Genomic DNA, 23,444 nt, shown 5'->3' on the forward strand with positions numbered 1-23,444 from the left:
AGACTGACAACAAGATACTGCACGGGACATAGCAGAGTTGGTGAAGTTGAGTGGTGATGAGTTTGCTATTTGGATGAATAAAGCAAGTAAAAAGTGTGTTAGATAAAAATTCATTTCAATTCGCTAATCGGGCTAATATGAATCAGGTGAATCGAGTTCTGCTTTTGGAAACTGGGTTAAGAAGGGGTGCACCGTTCCTGGAGGTACTGCAATACCAGGTCAATGCGTGGAGTGGACAGAGCAAGCTCTTTTTCCATCTCCCTGTTCTAAAAATCCATTTAATATATGGTCCCCAGATAGGGGACGTATCAGATATTAAACTGATAAGAACAGATACTACACTTGATCTTAGCCAAAAGGCCGAGAAGCGATAACCAGAATTGGTTTGGGCCTCGAGTGGCACCCTGGCCTATGCCGGACACATCTTAGGGAGAGAGAGCGAGAGGGAGACAAACCCACGCCTACACAAGACATTTTGTCACCCAAGCCAACCCTTGAAAAGGCTGCTTTGCAGAGCAAAAACAAGAAGAATGGTGCGTTTTGCAGCCGCCGCCCACTGCAATGAATCTGAATAACTCCTCCTTTAGGGCGCAAGCAACTCCCCTCCCCCTTGCAGTCTTTCCAATTCACGATACAAAAAGACGGACAGGACAGGTTGCCTGACTTTCCGTCACTGCCACCCTTTGCCATCCTTACCCGTAGAAAGCCCTTTCATCATCCCCAAACCCTAATCTTTTCCCTTTCCTTCCCAGCCCCCAAACCCTGCCCTCTGTACCTTTCTCACCACCCGCTTCCCTTCTCCTGTCATCCCCCTACCACCCGGGAAAAAAAGAGATTGCCCCCTCCTTCCACTAGCCCACCCTCCCACCCAAAGAACAACTTCTTCTGCGCAGCTTGTTTTCTAGGCAGCAGCGCTATTGTGATGTCATCGGGGGGCATTGTGACAAGCCGCCAGTGTTCCGTCTCTTCATGTTGTGCACTGTTCAAACCGAAAATACATCAACAGGCAGGCTACAGAAAAGCTTACTAACAAAGGTTAGAGAGGGGCTTTCTCAGAGGGCTTTTTACAGTTTGTCTATTCCCAATTAGCCGGTTTAGTATACTTAATGAAAGTACTAATTCTTTCATAGGCCGCCCATTCTTAGTATTTGACGTTCAGGTAACAACAGGTAACTTTATTTGGAGTGGAAGCAGAGAGATAACACCAGATGCCAATTGTAGATCCTCTCACACCTGTGGTCACTGCAGCATCTGACTCCACTTTGTCCAAAAGGGATCTATTCCATTCAATTACACATGATCTAGATTAGACTGACAACAAGATACTGCACGGGACATAGCAGAGTTGGTGAAGTTGAGTGGTGATGAGTTTGCTATTTGGATGAATAAAGCAAGTAAAAAGTGTGTTAGATAAAAATTCATTTCAATTCGCTAATCGGGCTAATATGAATCAGGTGAATCGAGTTCTGCTTTTGGAAACTGGGTTAAGAAGGGGTGCACCGTTCCTGGAGGTACTGCAATACCAGGTCAATGCGTGGAGTGGACAGAGCAAGCTCTTTTTCCATCTCCCTGTTCTAAAAATCCATTTAATATATGGTCCCCAGATAGGGGACGTATCAGATATTAAACTGATAAGAAGAGATACTACACTTGATCTTAGCCAAAAGGCCGAGAAGCGATAACCAGAATTGGTTTGGGCCTCGAATGGCACCCTGGCCTATGCCGGACACATCTTAGGGAGAGAGAGCGAGAGGGAGACAAACCCACGCCTACACAAGACATTTTGTCACCCAAGCCAACCCTTGAAAAGGCTGCTTTGCAGAGCAAAAACAAGAAGAATGGTGCGTTTTGCAGCCGCCGCCCACTGCAATGAATCTGAATAACTCCTCCTTTAGGGCGCAAGCAACTCCCCTCCCCCTTGCAGTCTTTCCAATTCACGATACAAAAAGACGGACAGGACAGGTTGCCTGACTTTCCGTCACTGCCACCCTTTGCCATCCTTACCCGTAGAAAGCCCTTTCATCATCCCCAAACCCTAATCTTTTCCCTTTCCTTCCCAGCCCCCAAACCCTGCCCTCTGTACCTTTCTCACCACCCGCTTCCCTTCTCCTGTCATCCCCCTACCACCCGGGAAAAAAAGAGATTGCCCCCTCCTTCCACTAGCCCACCCTCCCACCCAAAGAACAACTTCTTCTGCGCAGCTTGTTTTCTAGGCAGCAGCGCTATTGTGATGTCATCGGGGGGCATTGTGACAAGCCGCCAGTGTTCCGTCTCTTCATGTTGTGCACTGTTCAAACCGAAAATACATCAACAGGCAGGCTACAGAAAAGCTTACTAACAAAGGTTAGAGAGGGGCTTTCTCAGAGGGCTTTTTACAGTTTGTCTATTCCCAATTAGCCGGTTTAGTATACTTAATGAAAGTACTAATTCTTTCATAGGCCGCCCATTCTTAGTATTTGACGTTCAGGTAACAACAGGTAACTTTATTTGGAGTGGAAGCAGAGAGATAACACCAGATGCCAATTGTAGATCCTCTCACACCTGTGGTCACTGCAGCATCTGACTCCACTTTGTCCAAAAGGGATCTATTCCATTCAATTACACATGATCTAGATTAGACTGACAACAAGATACTGCACGGGACATAGCAGAGTTGGTGAAGTTGAGTGGTGATGAGTTTGCTATTTGGATGAATAAAGCAAGTAAAAAGTGTGTTAGATAAAAATTCATTTCAATTCGCTAATCGGGCTAATATGAATCAGGTGAATCGAGTTCTGCTTTTGGAAACTGGGTTAAGAAGGGGTGCACCGTTCCTGGAGGTACTGCAATACCAGGTCAATGCGTGGAGTGGACAGAGCAAGCTCTTTTTCCATCTCCCTGTTCTAAAAATCCATTTAATATATGGTCCCCAGATAGGGGACGTATCAGATATTAAACTGATAAGAACAGATACTACACTTGATCTTAGCCAAAAGGCCGAGAAGCGATAACCAGAATTGGTTTGGGCCTCGAGTGGCACCCTGGCCTATGCCGGACACATCTTAGGGAGAGAGAGCGAGAGGGAGACAAACCCACGCCTACACAAGACATTTTGTCACCCAAGCCAACCCTTGAAAAGGCTGCTTTGCAGAGCAAAAACAAGAAGAATGGTGCGTTTTGCAGCCGCCGCCCACTGCAATGAATCTGAATAACTCCTCCTTTAGGGCGCAAGCAACTCCCCTCCCCCTTGCAGTCTTTCCAATTCACGATACAAAAAGACGGACAGGACAGGTTGCCTGACTTTCCGTCACTGCCACCCTTTGCCATCCTTACCCGTAGAAAGCCCTTTCATCATCCCCAAACCCTAATCTTTTCCCTTTCCTTCCCAGCCCCCAAACCCTGCCCTCTGTACCTTTCTCACCACCCGCTTCCCTTCTCCTGTCATCCCCCTACCACCCGGGAAAAAAAGAGATTGCCCCCTCCTTCCACTAGCCCACCCTCCCACCCAAAGAACAACTTCTTCTGCGCAGCTTGTTTTCTAGGCAGCAGCGCTATTGTGATGTCATCGGGGGGCATTGTGACAAGCCGCCAGTGTTCCGTCTCTTCATGTTGTGCACTGTTCAAACCGAAAATACATCAACAGGCAGGCTACAGAAAAGCTTACTAACAAAGGTTAGAGAGGGGCTTTCTCAGAGGGCTTTTTACAGTTTGTCTATTCCCAATTAGCCGGTTTAGTATACTTAATGAAAGTACTAATTCTTTCATAGGCCGCCCATTCTTAGTATTTGACGTTCAGGTAACAACAGGTAACTTTATTTGGAGTGGAAGCAGAGAGATAACACCAGATGCCAATTGTAGATCCTCTCACACCTGTGGTCACTGCAGCATCTGACTCCACTTTGTCCAAAAGGGATCTATTCCATTCAATTACACATGATCTAGATTAGACTGACAACAAGATACTGCACGGGACATAGCAGAGTTGGTGAAGTTGAGTGGTGATGAGTTTGCTATTTGGATGAATAAAGCAAGTAAAAAGTGTGTTAGATAAAAATTCATTTCAATTCGCTAATCGGGCTAATATGAATCAGGTGAATCGAGTTCTGCTTTTGGAAACTGGGTTAAGAAGGGGTGCACCGTTCCTGGAGGTACTGCAATACCAGGTCAATGCGTGGAGTGGACAGAGCAAGCTCTTTTTCCATCTCCCTGTTCTAAAAATCCATTTAATATATGGTCCCCAGATAGGGGACGTATCAGATATTAAACTGATAAGAACAGATACTACACTTGATCTTAGCCAAAAGGCCGAGAAGCGATAACCAGAATTGGTTTGGGCCTCGAGTGGCACCCTGGCCTATGCCGGACACATCTTAGGGAGAGAGAGCGAGAGGGAGACAAACCCACGCCTACACAAGACATTTTGTCACCCAAGCCAACCCTTGAAAAGGCTGCTTTGCAGAGCAAAAACAAGAAGAATGGTGCGTTTTGCAGCCGCCGCCCACTGCAATGAATCTGAATAACTCCTCCTTTAGGGCGCAAGCAACTCCCCTCCCCCTTGCAGTCTTTCCAATTCACGATACAAAAAGACGGACAGGACAGGTTGCCTGACTTTCCGTCACTGCCACCCTTTGCCATCCTTACCCGTAGAAAGCCCTTTCATCATCCCCAAACCCTAATCTTTTCCCTTTCCTTCCCAGCCCCCAAACCCTGCCCTCTGTACCTTTCTCACCACCCGCTTCCCTTCTCCTGTCATCCCCCTACCACCCGGGAAAAAAAGAGATTGCCCCCTCCTTCCACTAGCCCACCCTCCCACCCAAAGAACAACTTCTTCTGCGCAGCTTGTTTTCTAGGCAGCAGCGCTATTGTGATGTCATCGGGGGGCATTGTGACAAGCCGCCAGTGTTCCGTCTCTTCATGTTGTGCACTGTTCAAACCGAAAATACATCAACAGGCAGGCTACAGAAAAGCTTACTAACAAAGGTTAGAGAGGGGCTTTCTCAGAGGGCTTTTTACAGTTTGTCTATTCCCAATTAGCCGGTTTAGTATACTTAATGAAAGTACTAATTCTTTCATAGGCCGCCCATTCTTAGTATTTGACGTTCAGGTAACAACAGGTAACTTTATTTGGAGTGGAAGCAGAGAGATAACACCAGATGCCAATTGTAGATCCTCTCACACCTGTGGTCACTGCAGCATCTGACTCCACTTTGTCCAAAAGGGATCTATTCCATTCAATTACACATGATCTAGATTAGACTGACAACAAGATACTGCACGGGACATAGCAGAGTTGGTGAAGTTGAGTGGTGATGAGTTTGCTATTTGGATGAATAAAGCAAGTAAAAAGTGTGTTAGATAAAAATTCATTTCAATTCGCTAATCGGGCTAATATGAATCAGGTGAATCGAGTTCTGCTTTTGGAAACTGGGTTAAGAAGGGGTGCACCGGTCCTGGAGGTACTGCAATACCAGGTCAATGCGTGGAGTGGACAGAGCAAGCTCTTTTTCCATCTCCCTGTTCTAAAAATCCATTTAATATATGGTCCCCAGATAGGGGACGTATCAGATATTAAACTGATAAGAACAGATACTACACTTGATCTTAGCCAAAAGGCCGAGAAGCGATAACCAGAATTGGTTTGGGCCTCGAGTGGCACCCTGGCCTATGCCGGACACATCTTAGGGAGAGAGAGCGAGAGGGAGACAAACCCACGCCTACACAAGACATTTTGTCACCCAAGCCAACCCTTGAAAAGGCTGCTTTGCAGAGCAAAAACAAGAAGAATGGTGCGTTTTGCAGCCGCCGCCCACTGCAATGAATCTGAATAACTCCTCCTTTAGGGCGCAAGCAACTCCCCTCCCCCTTGCAGTCTTTCCAATTCACGATACAAAAAGACGGACAGGACAGGTTGCCTGACTTTCCGTCACTGCCACCCTTTGCCATCCTTACCCGTAGAAAGCCCTTTCATCATCCCCAAACCCTAATCTTTTCCCTTTCCTTCCCAGCCCCCAAACCCTGCCCTCTGTACCTTTCTCACCACCCGCTTCCCTTCTCCTGTCATCCCCCTACCACCCGGGAAAAAAAGAGATTGCCCCCTCCTTCCACTAGCCCACCCTCCCACCCAAAGAACAACTTCTTCTGCGCAGCTTGTTTTCTAGGCAGCAGCGCTATTGTGATGTCATCGGGGGGCATTGTGACAAGCCGCCAGTGTTCCGTCTCTTCATGTTGTGCACTGTTCAAACCGAAAATACATCAACAGGCAGGCTACAGAAAAGCTTACTAACAAAGGTTAGAGAGGGGCTTTCTCAGAGGGCTTTTTACAGTTTGTCTATTCCCAATTAGCCGGTTTAGTATACTTAATGAAAGTACTAATTCTTTCATAGGCCGCCCATTCTTAGTATTTGACGTTCAGGTAACAACAGGTAACTTTATTTGGAGTGGAAGCAGAGAGATAACACCAGATGCCAATTGTAGATCCTCTCACACCTGTGGTCACTGCAGCATCTGACTCCACTTTGTCCAAAAGGGATCTATTCCATTCAATTACACATGATCTAGATTAGACTGACAACAAGATACTGCACGGGACATAGCAGAGTTGGTGAAGTTGAGTGGTGATGAGTTTGCTATTTGGATGAATAAAGCAAGTAAAAAGTGTGTTAGATAAAAATTCATTTCAATTCGCTAATCGGGCTAATATGAATCAGGTGAATCGAGTTCTGCTTTTGGAAACTGGGTTAAGAAGGGGTGCACCGTTCCTGGAGGTACTGCAATACCAGGTCAATGCGTGGAGTGGACAGAGCAAGCTCTTTTTCCATCTCCCTGTTCTAAAAATCCATTTAATATATGGTCCCCAGATAGGGGACGTATCAGATATTAAACTGATAAGAACAGATACTACACTTGATCTTAGCCAAAAGGCCGAGAAGCGATAACCAGAATTGGTTTGGGCCTCGAGTGGCACCCTGGCCTATGCCGGACACATCTTAGGGAGAGAGAGCGAGAGGGAGACAAACCCACGCCTACACAAGACATTTTGTCACCCAAGCCAACCCTTGAAAAGGCTGCTTTGCAGAGCAAAAACAAGAAGAATGGTGCGTTTTGCAGCCGCCGCCCACTGCAATGAATCTGAATAACTCCTCCTTTAGGGCGCAAGCAACTCCCCTCCCCCTTGCAGTCTTTCCAATTCACGATACAAAAAGACGGACAGGACAGGTTGCCTGACTTTCCGTCACTGCCACCCTTTGCCATCCTTACCCGTAGAAAGCCCTTTCATCATCCCCAAACCCTAATCTTTTCCCTTTCCTTCCCAGCCCCCAAACCCTGCCCTCTGTACCTTTCTCACCACCCGCTTCCCTTCTCCTGTCATCCCCCTACCACCCGGGAAAAAAAGAGATTGCCCCCTCCTTCCACTAGCCCACCCTCCCACCCAAAGAACAACTTCTTCTGCGCAGCTTGTTTTCTAGGCAGCAGCGCTATTGTGATGTCATCGGGGGGCATTGTGACAAGCCGCCAGTGTTCCGTCTCTTCATGTTGTGCACTGTTCAAACCGAAAATACATCAACAGGCAGGCTACAGAAAAGCTTACTAACAAAGGTTAGAGAGGGGATTTCTCAGAGGGCTTTTTACAGTTTGTCTATTCCCAATTAGCCGGTTTAGTATACTTAATGAAAGTACTAATTCTTTCATAGGCCGCCCATTCTTAGTATTTGACGTTCAGGTAACAACAGGTAACTTTATTTGGAGTGGAAGCAGAGAGATAACACCAGATGCCAATTGTAGATCCTCTCACACCTGTGGTCACTGCAGCATCTGACTCCACTTTGTCCAAAAGGGATCTATTCCATTCAATTACACATGATCTAGATTAGACTGACAACAAGATACTGCACGGGACATAGCAGAGTTGGTGAAGTTGAGTGGTGATGAGTTTGCTATTTGGATGAATAAAGCAAGTAAAAAGTGTGTTAGATAAAAATTCATTTCAATTCGCTAATCGGGCTAATATGAATCAGGTGAATCGAGTTCTGCTTTTGGAAACTGGGTTAAGAAGGGGTGCACCGTTCCTGGAGGTACTGCAATACCAGGTCAATGCGTGGAGTGGACAGAGCAAGCTCTTTTTCCATCTCCCTGTTCTAAAAATCCATTTAATATATGGTCCCCAGATAGGGGACGTATCAGATATTAAACTGATAAGAACAGATACTACACTTGATCTTAGCCAAAAGGCCGAGAAGCGATAACCAGAATTGGTTTGGGCCTCGAGTGGCACCCTGGCCTATGCCGGACACATCTTAGGGAGAGAGAGCGAGAGGGAGACAAACCCACGCCTACACAAGACATTTTGTCACCCAAGCCAACCCTTGAAAAGGCTGCTTTGCAGAGCAAAAACAAGAAGAATGGTGCGTTTTGCAGCCGCCGCCCACTGCAATGAATCTGAATAACTCCTCCTTTAGGGCGCAAGCAACTCCCCTCCCCCTTGCAGTCTTTCCAATTCACGATACAAAAAGACGGACAGGACAGGTTGCCTGACTTTCCGTCACTGCCACCCTTTGCCATCCTTACCCGTAGAAAGCCCTTTCATCATCCCCAAACCCTAATCTTTTCCCTTTCCTTCCCAGCCCCCAAACCCTGCCCTCTGTACCTTTCTCACCACCCGCTTCCCTTCTCCTGTCATCCCCCTACCACCCGGGAAAAAAAGAGATTGCCCCCTCCTTCCACTAGCCCACCCTCCCACCCAAAGAACAACTTCTTCTGCGCAGCTTGTTTTCTAGGCAGCAGCGCTATTGTGATGTCATCGGGGGGCATTGTGACAAGCCGCCAGTGTTCCGTCTCTTCATGTTGTGCACTGTTCAAACCGAAAATACATCAACAGGCAGGCTACAGAAAAGCTTACTAACAAAGGTTAAAGAGGGGCTTTCTCAGAGGGCTTTTTACAGTTTGTCTATTCCCAATTAGCCGGTTTAGTATACTTAATGAAAGTACTAATTCTTTCATAGGCCGCCCATTCTTAGTATTTGACGTTCAGGTAACAACAGGTAACTTTATTTGGAGTGGAAGCAGAGAGATAACACCAGATGCCAATTGTAGATCCTCTCACACCTGTGGTCACTGCAGCATCTGACTCCACTTTGTCCAAAAGGGATCTATTCCATTCAATTACACATGATCTAGATTAGACTGACAACAAGATACTGCACGGGACATAGCAGAGTTGGTGAAGTTGAGTGGTGATGAGTTTGCTATTTGGATGAATAAAGCAAGTAAAAAGTGTGTTAGATAAAAATTCATTTCAATTCGCTAATCGGGCTAATATGAATCAGGTGAATCGAGTTCTGCTTTTGGAAACTGGGTTAAGAAGGGGTGCACCGTTCCTGGAGGTACTGCAATACCAGGTCAATGCGTGGAGTGGACAGAGCAAGCTCTTTTTCCATCTCCCTGTTCTAAAAATCCATTTAATATATGGTCCCCAGATAGGGGACGTATCAGATATTAAACTGATAAGAACAGATACTACACTTGATCTTAGCCAAAAGGCCGAGAAGCGATAACCAGAATTGGTTTGGGCCTCGAGTGGCACCCTGGCCTATGCCGGACACATCTTAGGGAGAGAGAGCGAGAGGGAGACAAACCCACGCCTACACAAGACATTTTGTCACCCAAGCCAACCCTTGAAAAGGCTGCTTTGCAGAGCAAAAACAAGAAGAATGGTGCGTTTTGCAGCCGCCGCCCACTGCAATGAATCTGAATAACTCCTCCTTTAGGGCGCAAGCAACTCCCCTCCCCCTTGCAGTCTTTCCAATTCACGATACAAAAAGACGGACAGGACAGGTTGCCTGACTTTCCGTCACTGCCACCCTTTGCCATCCTTACCCGTAGAAAGCCCTTTCATCATCCCCAAACCCTAATCTTTTCCCTTTCCTTCCCAGCCCCCAAACCCTGCCCTCTGTACCTTTCTCACCACCCGCTTCCCTTCTCCTGTCATCCCCCTACCACCCGGGAAAAAAAGAGATTGCCCCCTCCTTCCACTAGCCCACCCTCCCACCCAAAGAACAACTTCTTCTGCGCAGCTTGTTTTCTAGGCAGCAGCGCTATTGTGATGTCATCGGGGGGCATTGTGACAAGCCGCCAGTGTTCCGTCTCTTCATGTTGTGCACTGTTCAAACCGAAAATACATCAACAGGCAGGCTACAGAAAAGCTTACTAACAAAGGTTAGAGAGGGGCTTTCTCAGAGGGCTTTTTACAGTTTGTCTATTCCCAATTAGCCGGTTTAGTATACTTAATGAAAGTACTAATTCTTTCATAGGCCGCCCATTCTTAGTATTTGACGTTCAGGTAACAACAGGTAACTTTATTTGGAGTGGAAGCAGAGAGATAACACCAGATGCCAATTGTAGATCCTCTCACACCTGTGGTCACTGCAGCATCTGACTCCACTTTGTCCAAAAGGGATCTATTCCATTCAATTACACATGATCTAGATTAGACTGACAACAAGATACTGCACGGGACATAGCAGAGTTGGTGAAGTTGAGTGGTGATGAGTTTGCTATTTGGATGAATAAAGCAAGTAAAAAGTGTGTTAGATAAAAATTCATTTCAATTCGCTAATCGGGCTAATATGAATCAGGTGAATCGAGTTCTGCTTTTGGAAACTGGGTTAAGAAGGGGTGCACCGTTCCTGGAGGTACTGCAATACCAGGTCAATGCGTGGAGGGGACAGAGCAAGCTCTTTTTCCATCTCCCTGTTCTAAAAATCCATTTAATATATGGTCCCCAGATAGGGGACGTATCAGATATTAAACTGATAAGAACAGATACTACACTTGATCTTAGCCAAAAGGCCGAGAAGCGATAACCAGAATTGGTTTGGGCCTCGAGTGGCACCCTGGCCTATGCCGGACACATCTTAGGGAGAGAGAGCGAGAGGGAGACAAACCCACGCCTACACAAGACATTTTGTCACCCAAGCCAACCCTTGAAAAGGCTGCTTTGCAGAGCAAAAACAAGAAGAATGGTGCGTTTTGCAGCCGCCGCCCACTGCAATGAATCTGAATAACTCCTCCTTTAGGGCGCAAGCAACTCCCCTCCCCCTTGCAGTCTTTCCAATTCACGATACAAAAAGACGGACAGGACAGGTTGCCTGACTTTCCGTCACTGCCACCCTTTGCCATCCTTACCCGTAGAAAGCCCTTTCATCATCCCCAAACCCTAATCTTTTCCCTTTCCTTCCCAGCCCCCAAACCCTGCCCTCTGTACCTTTCTCACCACCCGCTTCCCTTCTCCTGTCATCCCCCTACCACCCGGGAAAAAAAGAGATTGCCCCCTCCTTCCACTAGCCCACCCTCCCACCCAAAGAACAACTTCTTCTGCGCAGCTTGTTTTCTAGGCAGCAGCGCTATTGTGATGTCATCGGGGGGCATTGTGACAAGCCGCCAGTGTTCCGTCTCTTCATGTTGTGCACTGTTCAAACCGAAAATACATCAACAGGCAGGCTACAGAAAAGCTTACTAACAAAGGTTAGAGAGGGGCTTTCTCAGAGGGCTTTTTACAGTTTGTCTATTCCCAATTAGCCGGTTTAGTATACTTAATGAAAGTACTAATTCTTTCATAGGCCGCCCATTCTTAGTATTTGACGTTCAGGTAACAACAGGTAACTTTATTTGGAGTGGAAGCAGAGAGATAACACCAGATGCCAATTGTAGATCCTCTCACACCTGTGGTCACTGCAGCATCTGACTCCACTTTGTCCAAAAGGGATCTATTCCATTCAATTACACATGATCTAGATTAGACTGACAACAAGATACTGCACGGGACATAGCAGAGTTGGTGAAGTTGAGTGGTGATGAGTTTGCTATTTGGATGAATAAAGCAAGTAAAAAGTGTGTTAGATAAAAATTCATTTCAATTCGCTAATCGGGCTAATATGAATCAGGTGAATCGAGTTCTGCTTTTGGAAACTGGGTTAAGAAGGGGTGCACCGTTCCTGGAGGTACTGCAATACCAGGTCAATGCGTGGAGTGGACAGAGCAAGCTCTTTTTCCATCTCCCTGTTCTAAAAATCCATTTAATATATGGTCCCCAGATAGGGGACGTATCAGATATTAAACTGATAAGAACAGATACTACACTTGATCTTAGCCAAAAGGCCGAGAAGCGATAACCAGAATTGGTTTGGGCCTCGAGTGGCACCCTGGCCTATGCCGGACACATCTTAGGGAGAGAGAGCGAGAGGGAGACAAACCCACGCCTACACAAGACATTTTGTCACCCAAGCCAACCCTTGAAAAGGCTGCTTTGCAGAGCAAAAACAAGAAGAATGGTGCGTTTTGCAGCCGCCGCCCACTGCAATGAATCTGAATAACTCCTCCTTTAGGGCGCAAGCAACTCCCCTCCCCCTTGCAGTCTTTCCAATTCACGATACAAAAAGACGGACAGGACAGGTTGCCTGACTTTCCGTCACTGCCACCCTTTGCCATCCTTACCCGTAGAAAGCCCTTTCATCATCCCCAAACCCTAATCTTTTCCCTTTCCTTCCCAGCCCCCAAACCCTGCCCTCTGTACCTTTCTCACCACCCGCTTCCCTTCTCCTGTCATCCCCCTACCACCCGGGAAAAAAAGAGATTGCCCCCTCCTTCCACTAGCCCACCCTCCCACCCAAAGAACAACTTCTTCTGCGCAGCTTGTTTTCTAGGCAGCAGCGCTATTGTGATGTCATCGGGGGGCATTGTGACAAGCCGCCAGTGTTCCGTCTCTTCATGTTGTGCACTGTTCAAACCGAAAATACATCAACAGGCAGGCTACAGAAAAGCTTACTAACAAAGGTTAGAGAGGGGCTTTCTCAGAGGGCTTTTTACAGTTTGTCTATTCCCAATTAGCCGGTTTAGTATACTTAATGAAAGTACTAATTCTTTCATAGGCCGCCCATTCTTAGTATTTGACGTTCAGGTAACAACAGGTAACTTTATTTGGAGTGGAAGCAGAGAGATAACACCAGATGCCAATTGTAGATCCTCTCACACCTGTGGTCACTGCAGCATCTGACTCCACTTTGTCCAAAAGGGATCTATTCCATTCAATTACACATGATCTAGATTAGACTGACAACAAGATACTGCACGGGACATAGCAGAGTTGGTGAAGTTGAGTGGTGATGAGTTTGCTATTTGGATGAATAAAGCAAGTAAAAAGTGTGTTAGATAAAAATTCATTTCAATTCGCTAATCGGGCTAATATGAATCAGGTGAATCGAGTTCTGCTTTTGGAAACTGGGTTAAGAAGGGGTGCACCGTTCCTGGAGGTACTGCAATACCAGGTCAATGCGTGGAGTGGACAGAGCAAGCTCTTTTTCCATCTCCCTGTTCTAAAAATCCATTTAATATATGGTCCCCAGATAGGGGACGTATCAGATATTAAACTGATAAGAACAGATACTACACTTGATCTTAGCCAAAAGGCCGAGAAGCGATAACCAGAATTGGTTTGGGCCTCGAGTGGCACCCTGGCCTATGCCGGACACATCTTAGGGAGAGAGAGCGAGAGGGAGACAAACCCACGCCTACACAAGACATTTTGTCACCCAAGCCAACCCTTGAAAAGGCTGCTTTGCAGAGCAAAAACAAGAAGAATGGTGCGTTTTGCAGCCGCCGCCCACTGCAATGAATCTGAATAACTCCTCCTTTAGGGCGCAAGCAACTCCCCTCCCCCTTGCAGTCTTTCCAATTCACGATACAAAAAGACGGACAGGACAGGTTGCCTGACTTTCCGTCACTGCCACCCTTTGCCATCCTTACCCGTAGAAAGCCCTTTCATCATCCCCAAACCCTAATCTTTTCCCTTTCCTTCCCAGCCCCCAAACCCTGCCCTCTGTACCTTTCTCACCACCCGCTTCCCTTCTCCTGTCATCCCCCTACCACCCGGGAAAAAAAGAGATTGCCCCCTCCTTCCACTAGCCCACCCTCCCACCCAAAGAACAACTTCTTCTGCGCAGCTTGTTTTCTAGGCAGCAGCGCTATTGTGATGTCATCGGGGGGCATTGTGACAAGCCGCCAGTGTTCCGTCTCTTCATGTTGTGCACTGTTCAAACCGAAAATACATCAACAGGCAGGCTACAGAAAAGCTTACTAACAAAGGTTAGAGAGGGGCTTTCTCAGAGGGCTTTTTACAGTTTGTCTATTCCCAATTAGCCGGTTTAGTATACTTAATGAAAGTACTAATTCTTTCATAGGCCGCCCATTCTTAGTATTTGACGTTCAGGTAACAACAGGTAACTTTATTTGGAGTGGAAGCAGAGAGATAACACCAGATGCCAATTGTAGATCCTCTCACACCTGTGGTCACTGCAGCATCTGACTCCACTTTGTCCAAAAGGGATCTATTCCATTCAATTACACATGATCTAGATTAGACTGACAACAAGATACTGCACGGGACATAGCAGAGTTGGTGAAGTTGAGTGGTGATGAGTTTGCTATTTGGATGAATAAAGCAAGTAAAAAGTGTGTTAGATAAAATTCATTTCAATTCGCTAATCGGGCTAATATGAATCAGGTGAATCGAGTTCTGCTTTTGGAAACTGGGTTAAGAAGGGGTGCACCGTTCCTGGAGGTACTGCAATACCAGGTCAATGCGTGGAGTGGACAGAGCAAGCTCTTTTTCCATCTCCCTGTTCTAAAAATCCATTTAATATATGGTCCCCAGATAGGGGACGTATCAGATATTAAACTGATAAGAACAGATTTTTGATTTAATGAAGCTTTCCAAAGCACCACAAAAAATGCATGACCGAAGTCACACCAAAAACAGTGCAAAGGCTAGGATTCATGTGGACCCCACCGTGAGGAGAGGGTCCCCAAAAATCAACCCCGTCCCTCCGAGCCAGAAGGCCACAGCAAGGGTCAGGGATCTTCGGTGCTCCCCCAAGCCGAAGCCTGGTTGAGCCTTGTCGTTGCTCCCAGCGTCCACCCAGGCATCTTACCCAAGTGGAGTAGAGAGCTACTAGTTGTTGGTTTCGCAGCCGAAACTGCCCGGACCGTCAACCGGTGTTGGTTTCTCAGCCCAAGGCTAACCGGACCTCCAACCGGGTGTTGGTTTCTCAGCCGAAGCTGACCCAGACCTCCAACCGGGTGTTGGTTTCTCAGCCGAAGCTGACCCAGACCTCCAACCGGGTGTTAGTTTCTCAGCCCAAAGCTGACCAGACCTCCGACCGGGATTATAAAAATTTCCCTTCCTAGCCAGAAGGCCGGGATAGGGTAATATGCTCAAAAAGTATGAAAAGGCAAGGTACGGTGTGCTACAGAGCCCAAGGCTTGCCGGGGTCCCAAGCCAGCAAGCTCAGACTCACTCCAGGGTCGTCAGTCCTGGGGCACGTTGTACCATAGCCCCCCACCCTTACTCAGTCTAATAGCCTCGATCCTGGTAGGGCCATGTTTTCCTCTAGATGAATATACCATCCACCCAGAGTACTAGCAAGCGCAACCTTCCAGTGTGCATTGTATCATTGTACTAAGGTGGCCTGGAGCTTAAACCACCTCTTCGAACAACACTACACTTGATCTTAGCCAAAAGGCCGAGAAGCGATAACCAGAATTGGTTTGGGCCTCGAGTGGCACCCTGGCCTATGCCGGACACATCTTAGGGAGAGAGAGCGAGAGGGAGACAAACCCACGCCTACACAAGACATTTTGTCACCCAAGCCAACCCTTGAAAAGGCTGCTTTGCAGAGCAAAAACAAGAAGAATGGTGCGTTTTGCAGCCGCCGCCCACTGCAATGAATCTGAATAACTCCTCCTTTAGGGCGCAAGCAACTCCCCTCCCCCTTGCAGTCTTTCCAATTCACGATACAAAAAGACGGACAGGACAGGTTGCCTGACTTTCCGTCACTGCCACCCTTTGCCATCCTTACCCGTAGAAAGCCCTTTCATCATCCCCAAACCCTAATCTTTTCCCTTTCCTTCCCAGCCCCCAAACCCTGCCCTCTGTACCTTTCTCACCACCCGCTTCCCTTCTCCTGTCATCCCCCTACCACCCGGGAAAAAAAGAGATTGCCCCCTCCTTCCACTAGCCCACCCTCCCACCCAAAGAACAACTTCTTCTGCGCAGCTTGTTTTCTAGGCAGCAGCGCTATTGTGATGTCATCGGGGGGCATTGTGACAAGCCGCCAGTGTTCCGTCTCTTCATGTTGTGCACTGTTCAAACCGAAAATACATCAACAGGCAGGCTACAGAAAAGCTTACTAACAAAGGTTAGAGAGGGGCTTTCTCAGAGGGCTTTTTACAGTTTGTCTATTCCCAATTAGCCGGTTTAGTTTACTTAATGAAAGTACTAATTCTTTCATAGGCCGCCCATTCTTAGTATTTGACGTTCAGGTAACAACAGGTAACTTTATTTGGAGTGGAAGCAGAGAGATAACACCAGATGCCAATTGTAGATCCTCTCACACCTGTGGTCACTGCAGCATCTGACTCCACTTTGTCCAAAAGGGATCTATTCCATTCAATTACACATGATCTAGATTAGACTGACAACAAGATACTGCACGGGACATAGCAGAGTTGGTGAAGTTGAGTGGTGATGAGTTTGCTATTTGGATGAATAAAGCAAGTAAAAAGTGTGTTAGATAAAAATTCATTTCAATTCGCTAATCGGGCTAATATGAATCAGGTGAATCGAGTTCTGCTTTTGGAAACTGGGTTAAGAAGGGGTGCACCGTTCCTGGAGGTACTGCAATACCAGGTCAATGCGTGGAGTGGACAGAGCAAGCTCTTTTTCCATCTCCCTGTTCTAAAAATCCATTTAATATATGGTCCCCAGATAGGGGACGTATCAGATATTAAACTGATAAGAACAGATACTACACTTGATCTTAGCCAAAAGGCCGAGAAGCGATAACCAGAATTGGTTTGGGCCTCGAGTGGCACCCTGGCCTATGCCGGACACATCTTAGGGAGAGAGAGCGAGAGGGAGACAAACCCACGCCTACACAAGACATTTTGTCACCCAAGCCAACCCTTGGAAAGGCTGCTTTGCAGAGCAAAAACAAGAAGAATGGTGCGTTTTGCAGCCGCCGCCCACTGCAATGAATCTGAATAACTCCTCCTTTAGGGCGCAAGCAACTCCCCTCCCCCTTGCAGTCTTTCCAATTCACGATACAAAAAGACGGACAGGACAGGTTGCCTGACTTTCCGTCACTGCCACCCTTTGCCATCCTTACCCGTAGAAAGCCCTTTCATCATCCCCAAACCCTAATCTTTTCCCTTTCCTTCCCAGCCCCCAAACCCTGCCCTCTGTACCTTTCTCACCACCCGCTTCCCTTCTCCTGTCATCCCCCTACCACCCGGGAAAAAAAGAGATTGCCCCCTCCTTCCACTAGCCCACCCTCCCACCCAAAGAACAACTTCTTCTGCGCAGCTTGTTTTCTAGGCAGCAGCGCTATTGTGATGTCATCGGGGGGCATTGTGACAAGCCGCCAGTGTTCCGTCTCTTCATGTTGTGCACTGTTCAAACCGAAAATACATCAACAGGCAGGCTACAGAAAAGCTTACTAACAAAGGTTAGAGAGGGGCTTTCTCAGAGGGCTTTTTACAGTTTGTCTATTCCCAATTAGCCGGTTTAGTATACTTAATGAAAGTACTAATTCTTTCATAGGCCGCCCATTCTTAGTATTTGACGTTCAGGTAACAACAGGTAACTTTATTTGGAGTGGAAGCAGAGAGATAACACCAGATGCCAATTGTAGATCCTCTCACACCTGTGGTCACTGCAGCATCTGACTCCACTTTGTCCAAAAGGGATCTATTCCATTCAATTACACATGATCTAGATTAGACTGACAACAAGATACTGCACGGGACATAGCAGAGTTGGTGAAGTTGAGTGGTGATGAGTTTGCTATTTGGATGAATAAAGCAAGTAAAAAGTGTGTTAGATAAAAATTCATTTCAATTCGCTAATCGGGCTAATATGAATCAGGTGAATCGAGTTCTGCTTTTGGAAACTGGGTTAAGAAGGGGTGCACCGTTCCTGGAGGTACTGCAATACCAGGTCAATGCGTGGAGTGGACAGAGCAAGCTCTTTTTCCATCTCCCTGTTCTAAAAATCCATTTAATATATGGTCCCCAGATAGGGGACGTATCAGATATTAAACTGATAAGAACAGATACTACACTTGATCTTAGCCAAAAGGCCGAGAAGCGATAACCAGAATTGGTTTGGGCCTCGAGTGGCACCCTGGCCTATGCCGGACACATCTTAGGGAGAGAGAGCGAGAGGGAGACAAACCCACGCCTACACAAGACATTTTGTCACCCAAGCCAACCCTTGAAAAGGCTGCTTTGCAGAGCAAAAACAAGAAGAATGGTGCGTTTTGCAGCCGCCGCCCACTGCAATGAATCTGAATAACTCCTCCTTTAGGGCGCAAGCAACTCCCCTCCCCCTTGCAGTCTTTCCAATTCACGATACAAAAAGACGGACAGGACAGGTTGCCTGACTTTCCGTCACTGCCACCCTTTGCCATCCTTACCCGTAGAAAGCCCTTTCATCATCCCCAAACCCTAATCTTTTCCCTTTCCTTCCCAGCTCCCAAACCCTGCCCTCTGTACCTTTCTCACCACCCGCTTCCCTTCTCCTGTCATCCCCCTACCACCCGGGAAAAAAAGAGATTGCCCCCTCCTTCCACTAGCCCACCCTCCCACCCAAAGAACAACTTCTTCTGCGCAGCTTGTTTTCTAGGCAGCAGCGCTATTGTGATGTCATCGGGGGGCATTGTGACAAGCCGCCAGTGTTCCGTCTCTTCATGTTGTGCACTGTTCAAACCGAAAATACATCAACAGGCAGGCTACAGAAAAGCTTACTAACAAAGGTTAGAGAGGGGCTTTCTCAGAGGGCTTTTTACAGTTTGTCTATTCCCAATTAGCCGGTTTAGTATACTTAATGAAAGTACTAATTCTTTCATAGGCCGCCCATTCTTAGTATTTGACGTTCAGGTAACAACAGGTAACTTTATTTGGAGTGGAAGCAGAGAGATAACACCAGATGCCAATTGTAGATCCTCTCACACCTGTGGTCACTGCAGCATCTGACTCCACTTTGTCCAAAAGGGATCTATTCCATTCAATTACACATGATCTAGATTAGACTGACAACAAGATACTGCACGGGACATAGCAGAGTTGGTGAAGTTGAGTGGTGATGAGTTTGCTATTTGGATGAATAAAGCAAGTAAAAAGTGTGTTAGATAAAAATTCATTTCAATTCGCTAATCGGGCTAATATGAATCAGGTGAATCGAGTTCTGCTTTTGGAAACTGGGTTAAGAAGGGGTGCACCGTTCCTGGAGGTACTGCAATACCAGGTCAATGCGTGGAGTGGACAGAGCAAGCTCTTTTTCCATCTCCCTGTTCTAAAAATCCATTTAATATATGGTCCCCAGATAGGGGACGTATCAGATATTAAACTGATAAGAACAGATACTACACTTGATCTTAGCCAAAAGGCCGAGAAGCGATAACCAGAATTGGTTTGGGCCTCGAGTGGCACCCTGGCCTATGCCGGACACATCTTAGGGAGAGAGAGCGAGAGGGAGACAAACCCACGCCTACACAAGACATTTTGTCACCCAAGCCAACCCTTGAAAAGGCTGCTTTGCAGAGCAAAAACAAGAAGAATGGTGCGTTTTGCAGCCGCCGCCCACTGCAATGAATCTGAATAACTCCTCCTTTAGGGCGCAAGCAACTCCCCTCCCCCTTGCAGTCTTTCCAATTCACGATACAAAAAGACGGACAGGACAGGTTGCCTGACTTTCCGTCACTGCCACCCTTTGCCATCCTTACCCGTAGAAAGCCCTTTCATCATCCCCAAACCCTAATCTTTTCCCTTTCCTTCCCAGCCCCCAAACCCTGCCCTCTGTACCTTTCTCACCACCCGCTTCCCTTCTCCTGTCATCCCCCTACCACCCGGGAAAAAAAGAGATTGCCCCCTCCTTCCACTAGCCCACCCTCCCACCCAAAGAACAACTTCTTCTGCGCAGCTTGTTTTCTAGGCAGCAGCGCTATTGTGATGTCATCGGGGGGCATTGTGACAAGCCGCCAGTGTTCCGTCTCTTCATGTTGTGCACTGTTCAAACCGAAAATACATCAACAGGCAGGCTACAGAAAAGCTTACTAACAAAGGTTAGAGAGGGGCTTTCTCAGAGGGCTTTTTACAGTTTGTCTATTCCCAATTAGCCGGTTTAGTATACTTAATGAAAGTACTAATTCTTTCATAGGCCGCCCATTCTTAGTATTTGACGTTCAGGTAACAACAGGTAACTTTATTTGGAGTGGAAGCAGAGAGATAACACCAGATGCCAATTGTAGATCCTCTCACACCTGTGGTCACTGCAGCATCTGACTCCACTTTGTCCAAAAGGGATCTATTCCATTCAATTACACATGATCTAGATTAGACTGACAACAAGATACTGCACGGGACATAGCAGAGTTGGTGAAGTTGAGTGGTGATGAGTTTGCTATTTGGATGAATAAAGCAAGTAAAAAGTGTGTTAGATAAAAATTCATTTCAATTCGCTAATCGGGCTAATATGAATCAGGTGAATCGAGTTCTGCTTTTGGAAACTGGGTTAAGAAGGGGTGCACCGTTCCTGGAGGTACTGCAATACCAGGTCAATGCGTGGAGTGGACAGAGCAAGCTCTTTTTCCATCTCCCTGTTCTAAAAATCCATTTAATATATGGTCCCCAGATAGGGGACGTATCAGATATTAAACTGATAAGAACAGATACTACACTTGATCTTAGCCAAAAGGCCGAGAAGCGATAACCAGAATTGGTTTGGGCCTCGAGTGGCACCCTGGCCTATGCCGGACACATCTTAGGGAGAGAGAGCGAGAGGGAGACAAACCCACGCCTACACAAGACATTTTGTCACCCAAGCCAACCCTTGAAAAGGCTGCTTTGCAGAGCAAAAACAAGAAGAATGGTGCGTTTTGCAGCCGCCGCCCACTGCAATGAATCTGAATAACTCCTCCTTTAGGGCGCAAGCAACTCCCCTCCCCCTTGCAGTCTTTCCAATTCACGATACAAAAAGACGGACAGGACAGGTTGCCTGACTTTCCGTCACTGCCACCCTTTGCCATCCTTACCCGTAGAAAGCCCTTTCATCATCCCCAAACCCTAATCTTTTCCCTTTCCTTCCCAGCCCCCAAACCCTGCCCTCTGTACCTTTCTCACCACCCGCTTCCCTTCTCCTGTCATCCCCCTACCACCCGGGAAAAAAAGAGATTGCCCCCTCCTTCCACTAGCCCACCCTCCCACCCAAAGAACAACTTCTTCTGCGCAGCTTGTTTTCTAGGCAGCAGCGCTATTGTGATGTCATCGGGGGGCATTGTGACAAGCCGCCAGTGTTCCGTCTCTTCATGTTGTGCACTGTTCAAACCGAAAATACATCAACAGGCAGGCTACAGAAAAGCTTACTAACAAAGGTTAGAGAGGGGCTTTCTCAGAGGGCTTTTTACAGTTTGTCTATTCCCAATTAGCCGGTTTAGTATACTTAATGAAAGTACTAATTCTTTCATAGGCCGCCCATTCTTAGTATTTGACGTTCAGGTAACAACAGGTAACTTTATTTGGAGTGGAAGCAGAGAGATAACACCAGATGCCAATTGTAGATCCTCTCACACCTGTGGTCACTGCAGCATCTGACTCCACTTTGTCCAAAAGGGATCTATTCCATTCAATTACACATGATCTAGATTAGACTGACAACAAGATACTGCACGGGACATAGCAGAGTTGGTGAAGTTGAGTGGTGATGAGTTTGCTATTTGGATGAATAAAGCAAGTAAAAAGTGTGTTAGATAAAAATTCATTTCAATTCGCTAATCGGGCTAATATGAATCAGGTGAATCGAGTTCTGCTTTTGGAAACTGGGTTAAGAAGGGGTGCACCGTTCCTGGAGGTACTGCAATACCAGGTCAATGCGTGGAGTGGACAGAGCAAGCTCTTTTTCCATCTCCCTGTTCTAAAAATCCATTTAATATATGGTCCCCAGATAGGGGACGTATCAGATATTAAACTGATAAGAACAGATACTACACTTGATCTTAGCCAAAAGGCCGAGAAGCGATAACCAGAATTGGTTTGGGCCTCGAGTGGCACCCTGGCCTATGCCGGACACATCTTAGGGAGAGAGAGCGAGAGGGAGACAAACCCACGCCTACACAAGACATTTTGTCACCCAAGCCAACCCTTGAAAAGGCTGCTTTGCAGAGCAAAAACAAGAAGAATGGTGCGTTTTGCAGCCGCCGCCCACTGCAATGAATCTGAATAACTCCTCCTTTAGGGCGCAAGCAACTCCCCTCCCCCTTGCAGTCTTTCCAATTCACGATACAAAAAGACGGACAGGACAGGTTGCCTGACTTTCCGTCACTGCCACCCTTTGCCATCCTTACCCGTAGAAAGCCCTTTCATCATCCCCAAACCCTAATCTTTTCCCTTTCCTTCCCAGCCCCCAAACCCTGCCCTCTGTACCTTTCTCACCACCCGCTTCCCTTCTCCTGTCATCCCCCTACCACCCGGGAAAAAAAGAGATTGCCCCCTCCTTCCACTAGCCCACCCTCCCACCCAAAGAACAACTTCTTCTGCGCAGCTTGTTTTCTAGGCAGCAGCGCTATTGTGATGTCATCGGGGGGCATTGTGACAAGCCGCCAGTGTTCCGTCTCTTCATGTTGTGCACTGTTCAAACCGAAAATACATCAACAGGCAGGCTACAGAAAAGCTTACTAACAAAGGTTAGAGAGGGGCTTTCTCAGAGGGCTTTTTACAGTTTGTCTATTCCCAATTAGCCGGTTTAGTATACTTAATGAAAGTACTAATTCTTTCATAGGCCGTCCATTCTTAGTATTTGACGTTCAGGTAACAACAGGTAACTTTATTTGGAGTGGAAGCAGAGAGATAACACCAGATGCCAATTGTAGATCCTCTCACACCTGTGGTCACTGCAGCATCTGACTCCACTTTGTCCAAAAGGGATCTATTCCATTCAATTACACATGATCTAGATTAGACTGACAACAAGATACTGCACGGGACATAGCAGAGTTGGTGAAGTTGAGTGGTGATGAGTTTGCTATTTGGATGAATAAAGCAAGTAAAAAGTGTGTTAGATAAAAATTCATTTCAATTCGCTAATCGGGCTAATATGAATCAGGTGAATCGAGTTCTGCTTTTGGAAACTGGGTTAAGAAGGGGTGCACCGTTCCTGGAGGTACTGCAATACCAGGTCAATGCGTGGAGTGGACAGAGCAAGCTCTTTTTCAATCTCCCTGTTCTAAAAATCCATTTAATATATGGTCCCCAGATAGGGGACGTATCAGATATTAAACTGATAAGAACAGATACTACACTTGATCTTAGCCAAAAGGCCGAGAAGCGATAACCAGAATTGGTTTGGGCCTCGAGTGGCACCC

At 46.9% G+C, this 23,444-nt stretch overlaps 18 non-coding genes across 18 annotated transcripts; all 18 read right to left on the minus strand.

Moving 5' to 3' along the window:
- Positions 1 to 181: 181 nt before the first annotated feature.
- LOC142260079 (U2 spliceosomal RNA) lies at positions 182 to 372 on the minus strand. Its single transcript, XR_012728410.1, has one exon. It is a non-coding gene; the product is annotated as a U2 spliceosomal RNA (small nuclear RNA).
- Positions 373 to 1,489: 1,117 nt separating this feature from the next.
- On the minus strand, positions 1,490 to 1,680 carry LOC142260268 (U2 spliceosomal RNA). The gene has a single exon (XR_012728580.1). It is a non-coding gene; the product is annotated as a U2 spliceosomal RNA (small nuclear RNA).
- A 1,117-nt stretch (positions 1,681 to 2,797) lies between these two features.
- On the minus strand, positions 2,798 to 2,988 carry LOC142260080 (U2 spliceosomal RNA). The gene has a single exon (XR_012728411.1). It is a non-coding gene; the product is annotated as a U2 spliceosomal RNA (small nuclear RNA).
- Positions 2,989 to 4,105: 1,117 nt separating this feature from the next.
- Positions 4,106 to 4,296, minus strand: LOC142260081 (U2 spliceosomal RNA). Its single transcript, XR_012728412.1, has one exon. It is a non-coding gene; the product is annotated as a U2 spliceosomal RNA (small nuclear RNA).
- A 1,117-nt stretch (positions 4,297 to 5,413) lies between these two features.
- On the minus strand, positions 5,414 to 5,604 carry LOC142260242 (U2 spliceosomal RNA). Its single transcript, XR_012728557.1, has one exon. It is a non-coding gene; the product is annotated as a U2 spliceosomal RNA (small nuclear RNA).
- Positions 5,605 to 6,721: 1,117 nt separating this feature from the next.
- LOC142260082 (U2 spliceosomal RNA) lies at positions 6,722 to 6,912 on the minus strand. The gene has a single exon (XR_012728413.1). It is a non-coding gene; the product is annotated as a U2 spliceosomal RNA (small nuclear RNA).
- A 1,117-nt stretch (positions 6,913 to 8,029) lies between these two features.
- On the minus strand, positions 8,030 to 8,220 carry LOC142260083 (U2 spliceosomal RNA). The gene has a single exon (XR_012728414.1). It is a non-coding gene; the product is annotated as a U2 spliceosomal RNA (small nuclear RNA).
- Positions 8,221 to 9,337: 1,117 nt separating this feature from the next.
- On the minus strand, positions 9,338 to 9,528 carry LOC142260085 (U2 spliceosomal RNA). Its single transcript, XR_012728415.1, has one exon. It is a non-coding gene; the product is annotated as a U2 spliceosomal RNA (small nuclear RNA).
- Positions 9,529 to 10,645: 1,117 nt separating this feature from the next.
- Positions 10,646 to 10,836, minus strand: LOC142260243 (U2 spliceosomal RNA). The gene has a single exon (XR_012728558.1). It is a non-coding gene; the product is annotated as a U2 spliceosomal RNA (small nuclear RNA).
- A 1,117-nt stretch (positions 10,837 to 11,953) lies between these two features.
- LOC142260086 (U2 spliceosomal RNA) lies at positions 11,954 to 12,144 on the minus strand. The gene has a single exon (XR_012728416.1). It is a non-coding gene; the product is annotated as a U2 spliceosomal RNA (small nuclear RNA).
- A 1,117-nt stretch (positions 12,145 to 13,261) lies between these two features.
- Positions 13,262 to 13,452, minus strand: LOC142260087 (U2 spliceosomal RNA). The gene has a single exon (XR_012728417.1). It is a non-coding gene; the product is annotated as a U2 spliceosomal RNA (small nuclear RNA).
- A 1,116-nt stretch (positions 13,453 to 14,568) lies between these two features.
- On the minus strand, positions 14,569 to 14,761 carry LOC142260276 (U2 spliceosomal RNA). The gene has a single exon (XR_012728586.1). It is a non-coding gene; the product is annotated as a U2 spliceosomal RNA (small nuclear RNA).
- Positions 14,762 to 16,680: 1,919 nt separating this feature from the next.
- Positions 16,681 to 16,871, minus strand: LOC142260089 (U2 spliceosomal RNA). Its single transcript, XR_012728419.1, has one exon. It is a non-coding gene; the product is annotated as a U2 spliceosomal RNA (small nuclear RNA).
- A 1,117-nt stretch (positions 16,872 to 17,988) lies between these two features.
- Positions 17,989 to 18,179, minus strand: LOC142260090 (U2 spliceosomal RNA). The gene has a single exon (XR_012728420.1). It is a non-coding gene; the product is annotated as a U2 spliceosomal RNA (small nuclear RNA).
- A 1,117-nt stretch (positions 18,180 to 19,296) lies between these two features.
- On the minus strand, positions 19,297 to 19,487 carry LOC142260091 (U2 spliceosomal RNA). The gene has a single exon (XR_012728421.1). It is a non-coding gene; the product is annotated as a U2 spliceosomal RNA (small nuclear RNA).
- Positions 19,488 to 20,604: 1,117 nt separating this feature from the next.
- Positions 20,605 to 20,795, minus strand: LOC142260092 (U2 spliceosomal RNA). The gene has a single exon (XR_012728422.1). It is a non-coding gene; the product is annotated as a U2 spliceosomal RNA (small nuclear RNA).
- A 1,117-nt stretch (positions 20,796 to 21,912) lies between these two features.
- On the minus strand, positions 21,913 to 22,103 carry LOC142260093 (U2 spliceosomal RNA). The gene has a single exon (XR_012728423.1). It is a non-coding gene; the product is annotated as a U2 spliceosomal RNA (small nuclear RNA).
- Positions 22,104 to 23,220: 1,117 nt separating this feature from the next.
- Positions 23,221 to 23,411, minus strand: LOC142260260 (U2 spliceosomal RNA). The gene has a single exon (XR_012728574.1). It is a non-coding gene; the product is annotated as a U2 spliceosomal RNA (small nuclear RNA).
- Between the last annotated feature and the right edge of the window lie 33 nt (positions 23,412 to 23,444).

This window comes from Anomaloglossus baeobatrachus (genome assembly GCF_048569485.1).
Source record: "Anomaloglossus baeobatrachus isolate aAnoBae1 chromosome 9 unlocalized genomic scaffold, aAnoBae1.hap1 SUPER_9_unloc_5, whole genome shotgun sequence".
NCBI classification, from domain to species: domain Eukaryota; kingdom Metazoa; phylum Chordata; class Amphibia; order Anura; family Aromobatidae; genus Anomaloglossus; species Anomaloglossus baeobatrachus.